Raw genomic sequence first — 10,207 nt, forward strand, 5'->3', positions numbered from 1 at the left:
CTCCATTCATTTGAGGTCTGTATGGAGATGAGTGATGATGTTTTACTTTATAACGAGTTAAAAGGGTCTCAACTTCAGCTATGAATTGAGAACCCTAATCACCAATTAGTTCATGTGGAATTCCATATCTACAAAATATGTTTCGTTTGAGAAACTTTACAACATGTTTAGAAGTGATATTCAGGTAAGAAGCAGCCTCAATCCACTTGGTAAAGTAATCGATGGCTACTAATACGTACTCGTGCCCTCCTGCTTCTGTTGGAGAAATTTTACCAATTATGCCAATTCCCTAAGTTGAAAAAGGCCAAGGGGAAGTGAGGTTGTATAGTTCGGATCGTGGAAGGTGTTGTAAATTAGCGAACATTTGGTACTCTGGACATTTTTTGACATATTGTATGCAATCATGTTCCATATTAGACCAATAGTACCCTTGTCGTGAAATTATTTTTTCAAGCATTTTACCATTCATGTGAGGTCCACAAACACCTTTGTGCGTATTTTCCATAAGGCGTGTGGATTCGGGTTGATCCATACACGATAAGCTTTGACCATTAGGTCCCTTTTTGCATAATTGACTGTTTACCAGACCGTAATTTGCCGCAAGTATTCTTAAGGCTCGTTGGCCTTTCAATGAAGTATTTTCAGGGTATGTGCCATGGGTAATATATTGGAGGATATGATCATACCAAGTATTATTTCCTTCAATGTCATTTATTTCCTCTATTGCGTTGCAATACGCTGGTTCTTCTCTTCTATCAACGCATAATGACATCATATTTAAGTGATCTGGAATGTTGATTACTGAGGCTAATTTTGCTAGCGCATCGGCAAATCACTAGTGGAAAAAATCTCATTCGTAATAGGCTATTTGTAATGGGCAAAGCTTTGCCCGTTACAATTAAGATATTCGTAATGGGCAAAATAGTGCCCGCTACGAATACGTATGTATTTGTAACGTACAAATTAGTGCCCGTTACAAATAAATAAGTATTCGTAACGGACACTATTTTGTCCGTTACAAATACTATATTACATGTACAAATGCTCAAACTTGGCCCAACTTAGAGGAGTCCATTAGGCTTTTTATTAGGGTTTCACGGCTTTTACTCCCTCTCTCTCTCTAGTAGAGATGGAAATGGATCGGATTCGGATCGGGTGGAGCTTCACCCGCATCCATCCATTACTCTAATCGCTCCATCCACATCCATCCATCATCCGCTTCACCCATCATCCATATTCATCCGTCCATCATCCGCGGATGAAACGGGTGGAGCGGATGACTAATGGATGAGTATTAAAGTTGAAAAAAAACTCACATAAATTTAATTTTCGGTTATTTGTACAATAGTTTTATTAATTTTATTAATTAAAAAGGAAACAATAACATTATATTGTTTGAAAAATTAATTTGCAATAAAAAAATACATATAATTTTCTTGCACATTTCAGATTTTATTATTAAAATTCTTATATTAAAAAATTAATATATGTTAAACGGGTGGGTAGATGATTAGCGGGTAAAAAAAGTATCATCCATATCCGATCTGATCCATCATCCGCTTCATCCGTCACCCGCTTTTCATCCATTTAATTCGAGTTTTCATCCATTTTATTTATTGCGGGTGGAGCGGGTTAGTGGATATCCACTTAATATTGACATCCCTACTCTCTGGCCTCTCCTCTCCTCTCCTCCCCGTCATTCACATGTTTCTCTCATTTCGAACTCAGTCTTCTCTCCTCTCCTCCATCAATCTTAGAGAAAAAATGGTTAAATTCAGGGTTTTGATTTTATTGATAGTTCCAAGGGTTTATTAACGGGGTTGCGCCGGATCCTTCTTAAGGTTTTTCCTCAACGCTACAGAAAGAGACGGGGGTTTATTGATGGGGGTTTATTGACGGGGGTTTCAAATTCGCGCAACAATTTCCAGGCAGCGTGTTGTTGTGGTTCGTTGCAAAGAGATCGCACTTTCTGGTGGTCTTATTAGGAAGTAGATGAAGTATATTTGTTTTCTTCGTAAGAGGATGAACACCAAACCTTCTCATGGTCCTATTCATTTCCGTGCTCCTTTTAAGATCTTCTGGCCTACTGTTCGAGGGTATTTCCTACTTTTCTCTGGATTTTTTGTTTTGCGATCTATTTTGTTTGGTATTTTATATGTTTGATTGATACATGATGATATAGGATTGCTTCTATGTTTGAGAAATGTAATTTGTTTCATGATTTTTTTTGCGATTTTTCACATAATTGATTTATGCTTGAAAATTGGATGTGAATTTATATAATTTTACTATACTAGTATAATGACATTTCTAATTTTGTGTTTTGGGTTGCTTTTTTGGGGAGAAATTTCAGTTTAATGTGTCGACAATAATTTTTTTTATTTTTTTTAAAAAATATTGGATATATCTATGGCGAAATTTCTGCGAATGGAGACTGATTGGATTTATCATAATGTCATTTTCTTTTTATTTGTTTGTCTAATTTGTTTTTTTTTTTTGGGTTAGTGAAAAAATGGTGACCTTGTATTATAAATTGTGGCTTAATCTATGGGTAATAACTAATAAGTCAAAGTATTGATAAATTGTGTTTATTTCCATTTTTGAGCATCTTTTATGATTATTTTTTCCATTATATTGACTGTTTCTATGTATATCTATAAAAAAATTAAATAATAATTTCTGGGTTTTTTTTTAGGTTTTGTGTTTGTTGATGTGTACAGTGGTAGAGTTGATGAAGGAGAGATTTGCAAAGTTATTGTTGGGATGGGACATGTCTGGTGGTGGAAAGGGTGTTTGCACTGCTCTTGCTATCTCAAATGCAATTACCAATCTTGCTGGTATAATTACTTTGTTTTATTTAACATTGTTTGATTTTTTGTTGTCTAGTATGTTGATGAATTTTTAGTTTGATTTTGGTTTGTTTGTTGAAATTGGGTAGCTACTGTATTTGGGGAGTTATGGAGATTAAAGCCAATGGCGTCGTAGAGGAAGAAGATGTGGTGCAGAGAAATGGAGTGGTTGTTATGTGTGAGTGACTCAATTGTTGAATTAGTCTCTCCAGTACAAGAGTTTCCTAGTAGGGGTTCATTTGAGGTCATGGCAAAGAGGCCGAGGTCGGATTTTGTATGTGAATCTGCCTGCTCTTAAGAAACTAGATGAAATATTGCTTAGTATGCTTGAAGGGTTTAAGGAGACGGAGTTTTTGTATGCTGACTGAGAGAATGATGATCGGGATCCTCTGTTAGACAGGAGGAGAAGTGGTGGTTGCCTTGTCAAAAAGTTCCGCCTCGTGGGTTGTCTGAGGATGCTAGGAAGAGGTTCCCGCAGTGTAAAGATTTTATTAACCAGATTCTCAAGGCTGCTATGGCTATTAATACCAATGTCATTGTTGAGATGGAGATTCCTGATGTTTACTTGGACTCTTTGCCTAAGGTGAGAAGCTTATTATTACCATTGTTGCCTGATATAGGTGTAATGGTGCTTGTATTATTATTTTAATCTTCATTGCCATTTAGTTGGCTGCTGCAACGAAATTTGAATACACAAGCACTAAAGTGTGCCCTTGATCAGTCCAGTACAATGTGTATTAATACCTTATGCTTGTATTTCATCTGAGTGAAAGTTATTGCTTTTATTGATATTGATATGTGTCTTGTTTTGCTGTCTTTGTGAATTTTATTGATTTGTTTTATTTTGTTGGTGTATAATCTGTTTTGTTTGTATGGGTAACAGGTAGCAATCCTATTGATGTTACGGATTCATGTTGGGAGATGTATGTCATTGTTCAGAAGATAACTGACCCAGAGGGAGACCAGAGTAGATTGCTATAAACAGCTCTAGATATGAGCAAGATATAGTTGAAAAAGGTACTTCGTTAATGCCCCATAATTTGCTTCATCATTGCTAATTACCCCAGATGTAATATCGTGTTGTTGTTACCACTTGGATTTAAAATTAATAGTTAAACAAAGTGATGAAAGTTTTTGCCATGTGATTGCTGGAAGGCATGCATTTCTTATACTGAAAAGTACTCAAAATTTTGCATTTATCTTGTCGTGCTGGATGTTGGGCAAGCAATGCGGCAAAGCTACTCAAGAGTTTAGGAGAGCTTAGCATTTACATTATGGCTAGAATAGACGATTTATTATTTATGGTAGTCTTATGTAAACTTGTTTAATTATTATTACAATGATTTGCTTTTGCTTTGTTTTAGTTTAAGTTATTAGAAAATAATTAAAGCAGCTTTTCTTGATTGTATATTATTCGGTAATTATTAAGTGTATACTGTACTTGTATAATATATAAATACACACACACACACACACACACACACACACACACACACACACACACACACACACACTCACACTCACACACACATATATATATGATTAATTGATAAAATAATTTTTCAAGCTAGCTGTCCAGCTATGTGCTAGATTTTTTTTTAATTGGATCTCATAGTATTCGTAACGGGCATAACCTGTCCGTTACAAGTAACGGGGTTATTTGTAACGGGCTTTTCAGGTGCACGTGACAAATAACGGGGTTATTCGTAACGGGCACCTTAAAAGCCCGTTAAGAATAACCCATTATTCGTAACGGGCAACATAAATGTCATTACGAATAATGGGTTATTCGTAACGAGCTTTTCAGGTGCCCGTTACAAATAACCCATTAATCGTAACGGATAGTGCCCGTTACTAATAAGAAAGGCCATCCGTAACGGCCGCTTACGTAACGGCTGCTGCCCGTTACCGATGGGCAGGTTTTGCCCGTTACGGATGACCTTTTTTCCACTAATGAATTGATTATCATCCTTGGGAGATATTTAAAATCAATATGTTCAAAATGATCGACGAGTTGCTCTAGGTGTGCTTGGTATAATGTCATTGTGGAGTTCTTTATTTTCCATTTTTTCAGTATATGATTTATACTCAAACTAGAATCTCCATATACCTCTAATTTTTGCACACCTATGCTAGCTGCTGCTTCTAATCCAATAATGCACGCTTCACATTCTGCGACATTATTAGTAACCTCAAAGTATAATTTGACAGATATTGGAGTATGTGCTCCCTCTAGACTTATGAGTAACACTCCTACGCCACATCCTTTTTGATTGGACGCACCGTCGAAGTACATTACCCATTTATAATCTTGTGTCATGAGAATCTCTTCATCCGGAAGATGAATAGTTTCTGCATGACTTGTTTGAATTGGATGTTGGGCTAGAAAATCGGAAATCACTTTTCCTTTCATTGACTTTTCAGGAATATATTTTAGCTCGAATTCGGCCAACATCACCAACCACTTGGATATCCTTACTTGTATAGGTGGTTGTTCAAACAAATACTTTATCGGATTTTGTTGAGAAATTACATGAGAGGTGTGTGGTAGCATATAATGTCGTAATGTTTTAGTTGCCCACACTAATGCTAAACTCATTTATTCCAAGGTGCTATATTTTGTTTCATATTGAATGAATTTTTTACTTATGTAATATATTGCACGCTCAACTTTTTCTACCTCTTGTGCAAACATGGCGCATGTGGCCATGTCTGTAACTGTGATGTATAGCCTAAGAGGTAGTTTGGGTACTGGTGGTACTAAAATTGGTGGACTTTTGAGATAATCTTTGGTTTTCTCAAAGACCTTTTGGCATTGATCGTCCCATTCATGTTTTTTCTTTTATTTCAGTTTTTTTAAATATTGGCTCACAAGTCATAGGCAATTTGTTGATAAATTGACTAATGTACTGTAGTTTGCCCAGGAACCCCCTAATTTCTTTTTCTGTTTAAGGGGGAGGCATGTCAACAATTGCCTTTATTTTAGAGGGATCGATCTCAATACCACGTGCGTTTACTACGTATTCGAGTAACTTGCCAAAAGTTACTCAGAAGGTGCATTTTTTTGGATTCAATCGCATTTTGTATTCTTTTATGCGAGCGAAAAATTTGCGTAAAGCTTTTATATGTCCCATTCTATCTTTGGACTTTAAAATCATATCATCCCCATACACCTCTATTTCTTTATGCATCATATCGTGCAAGAGATTCGTAGTCGTTCTTTGGTACGTAGCTCCTGCATTTTTTAAACCAAATGGCATGACTGTGTAGCAATATGTACCCCAAGGGGTAATAAAGCATGTCTTTTCTTCGTCTTCTTTTGCCATTAAAATTTGGTTGTAACCTGCGTATCCATTCATAAAATATAACATCGCATGTTCAGCCATGTTATCTACCAATATATCAATATGTGGTAAAGGAAAATCGTCTTTAGGGCTAGCCTTATTAAGGTCCCTAAAATCGACACACATGCAAACTTGTCCATCCTTTTTGGGGACTAGGACGATGTTCACCACCCATTCTGGGTAATTACATACGCGAATGAAACCTGCGTCCAATTGTTTATGTACTTCTTTTATTTTTAATGTGACATCAAGTTTCATTCGTCGAAGTTTTTGTTTTACTGGTTTATAGGTAGGGTTCAATGAAATGGTATGTTCCGCGATTTCCCTATTTATTCCAGGCATGTCCTTGTATGACCAAGAGAACACGTCTTCGAATTCTTTGAGCGTTGATATGAGGGTCGATTGCTCTTTCGGATTTAGAGTTAAGCCTACTCTGACTTCTCTTTTGTTTTCATTGGTTCCTATATTAACTATTTAAGTTTCTTCAATGATATGGTTCTTTTGTTCTCGTTCATTGATTAGTTGAACATATTTATTAATGTTATCATCTTTATTAGATTGATTCTTATAGCACTCTAAAGATTCAAGAGAAGGCATATACTCGGAAATAGAGCTCATATTATTAAATTCAAAAGAGAGTACATTAAGAGAAGAATCCTTTTTAGGATCCTTTTCCATAGAACTAGAAAATAAAGATTCAATAATCGCCACAAGGCCTAAATTTTCAGCTTCCCTAGGGTCTATACTAGATTCATCGTCTAATTCTTCAAACATCTTCCCTTCGCCTGTGATGATCTCAAGTTTATCGCCTTTGTGATTGGTCCATTTGAAATATTTCCTCCATCCATACTCAAAGGTTTCATTAGAAGGGGTGATCAACGAGGTTAGGTCAAAGGCTTCATCTTGAATGGCATTCTGATTGGTCATTGTAGCGACATGATTTTGCTCTAGTCCAAATAGCAAGTTAAACGCTTGCCCATCATAGCGCCCTAGAGTTGGGCATTTAGATTCAATGATTTTAAGATCGTCATTCAAGAAGTAGCAATCGTGGACTTTTTTAAATCTAGGCTTCTTGATTCCTTCCAGAACTAATGGTTCTACAAAATTGTAACATGGGTAATCTTCTCCCTCCCTAACGAATTGTCCATTAAGGTTTCATTGGTAGGATGGGAGTAAAGTGACTATCCATTTCTTGTTATTGTCTTTACGTGTTTTGTTTCTTGCGTCGTGAGACTCTAGTTCTTTATTGGTTGGTTTATATCCCAATCTAAAGGAGAAACCTTTCTTTGGGATAGGAAGTTAGAGGGATTTCTTCATTCCCATTCCTAAAGGCATTCTAGGAAATTAACTACTCTTGAATAAGATATTGTTTACTATCTTAGTGGAATTTGGATCAAGCTTGAATGGTTCTTCAAGGCTTTCTTCCATTTCAATTGTGTAGATTGGCTCTACGGCAAATCCCCACATGTTCTCTTCATCATTATCATGGTTTATTTCCAAAAGTGATTGGTCATTTATGGCTATTTTGAGTGGAGAAGAATGTATAGTCTTAGGAAGCCCTTGATAGTTCAACTGTATCATTTGATGAAGTGAGGATGGTATTGAACAAAGCTCACATATCCAAGAACGTCCAAGTAGAAGGTTGAATGAATGTTTATAACATGGGATTCAACCATCTTTTGAATTAGGCCTGTAATAATTGGTAGCTTAACAGTTCCACACACCAATCTTCTCGAGTTGTCGTAGGCCCTAATAATTTGTGTTGTTGATTGAAAGTCTTTTTCTTGATTAAGGCCTAAGTATTTTGCAGCTTGCAATGGGTATAGCTGACCCATTAATTACCAAAGTAAGAGGGATATTGTATCCCTTGTACCCCACAGTTAGGTATAATGCATTGTTGTGGGTAGTGTCTTTTGAAGGCAAATCATCATTAGTGAAAATGATTGATGTGTCGGATTTTTCGTTAGTAAGAAAGCTAACGAGATCCTGAGGGGTCATGTCTGTGCTTACAGACAAGACCGTTAGAGCATTCATAAGAGCATTCCTATGTTCTTTAGAAGTATTTAAGAGTTCCCAAATGCTAACATTCGCCTTGGATTGGCGATGTTGTTTAACTAATGGATCTTCCACCTCAAGTGGAAGTGGTATTGTGATTTGCGTTTGAGCTTGTGTTTGATTTTGTGTGGTCAAAGATCCATTTGGTGGTGGTGGTGCTTGATAAACTCGCCCAGAACGAGTTAGATGATCTAATTCATTTGGATTAGTCGTAGGACTCATAAACCAACTTTCTTCTAGAGGCTTTGGATGTGCCTCCATTTCAAGATTTTCCATGAGTTGTGCTTGATGCCATTGTTCATCCAAGAAGAGAATTGATAGGTTTTGTGACTTCCCCAAGAAATGAACCCAATCAAGCACTCCATTTGTCTCATTTTGTAAACATGATAGAGGTGGGATGGCGGCATACTTAGAGACATATAAGTCTTGAAAGTCGTCGTCCCATAATCCACGTACTTCGTTAGTTGCCTCTATGAGTATTGTGGCTTGAGGTTTTTCTATAGGTGTGATATAATCCAAAGGATTGAACGTACCACTTCCCAAAGGATTCTCATCAATATGAAAAACCCCTAATGGGGATGCATTATTGTTAGGTTTAGGCGTGGGAATTCTTTCATCGTCTACTAAATCTTGTATTTTGTCCTTTAAGACGTAGCAACGTTCAGTATCGTGCCCAACGCCTCTATGATATGCACAATAAGCATTACCATCCCATTGAGGAAACCTTCTTTCTGGTGGAGTGGGTGATGTCGGCCCTGTTGGCGCAAGTAAGCCTTTTCCGCTTAATTTTTCAAATAACTTTTTATAGCTTATAGAAAATGGTGTGAATTTTCTTTCTTTTGTCCACCTCGTTCTAGGATCATTATTGTTGTATTTATTTGTATTATTGTATTGCGTGGTGGTTGCAAATTCATCAATAGAGGATGATGTATTACCATTCCCCTTTTTGTAGTTATTCTTAGGTTGATAATGATAATGGGGTTTATTTGCTTTCTCTTTAGCAAGATCATCTTCAATCCTTGTAGCCACATAATAGACCTTTTGAAAAGTGTGTAAACCAAGGTAGAGTAGATGTTTGTCATACTTTTCATGACAGTTGTTGATGAATTTTTGTACAAACTCGAGTTCAGGTGGACTTTGGGCAAGGTGGGCCGCCTTTTCTCGCCATCTACCATAGAAAGCAAGGAAACCTTCATCTTCGCCTTGCTTAAGCATTTCAAGCTCAAGTAGAGTCGATTTGAACTCTACGTTACTTTCTTATTGGGTAATGGTGCCAGTAAAACACGTTAAGTGGTTTTGTGGATTATTGGTCACCTTAAATATTGGCAAGTCCGTAGCTACGAACTTTTCTTGCAAAGCAACTCCTGAGAGAGGAGCAACCTTTTCTGCGTCGAAGTACTTGTTCCCCATGGTGGAATGAAGAACAAGCTTCTCTAACGACTATTCTTTGACGGATAATTGTTCCAACTTTTGTTAGAAGGCTAGAGCCTCGGCATTTTTCTTTTCAGCCTTTTCAAGTTTCTTAATTCTTCTTTCCTCAGCCTCTTGAGCCTGTTCTTCTCTTAATCGATCAATATCTTCTTGGAGTTGTTCGATGGTTAACATTGTTGTTGGACTAGGACAAGTTGTCGAGGGAAGGTGGTTTGAAAGAGGAGGATTACTTTATGATAAACGTAGAATACGAGCGCCCTGGAGTCTTCGTTCTCAAGCTCGAGAACCGGCCCTAAAGGAAGTACGAGAGGAAAAGTGAATCAATACGCATGTTTAAAAGAAAGGAAAAAGAAATGACGCAAGATATATTTGAACGGATAACATCACCCTTAAACAATTCTCCGATGAGGGTATTGTTTGAACGAGTCAACTTGTTTTTTGAGAAATCAAATTGACTCGTAACAGTGGGCGCGGGCAAGAGATTGAGCTGCACGCGGATGGCGCACGCAACCAAATCTCTTGTGATTG

The 10,207-nt window shown here is 37.0% G+C and overlaps 1 pseudogene; it reads left to right on the plus strand.

Annotated features, from left to right (window-relative positions):
• Positions 1-1,560: 1,560 nt before the first annotated feature.
• On the plus strand, positions 1,561-4,345 carry LOC110684918 (annotated as a pseudogene).
• The last annotated feature ends 5,862 nt before the right edge of the window (positions 4,346-10,207 follow it).

Source organism: Chenopodium quinoa, unplaced genomic scaffold (genome assembly GCF_001683475.1).
Source record: "Chenopodium quinoa cultivar QQ74 unplaced genomic scaffold, ASM168347v1, whole genome shotgun sequence".
NCBI lineage: Eukaryota > Viridiplantae > Streptophyta > Magnoliopsida > Caryophyllales > Amaranthaceae > Chenopodium > Chenopodium quinoa.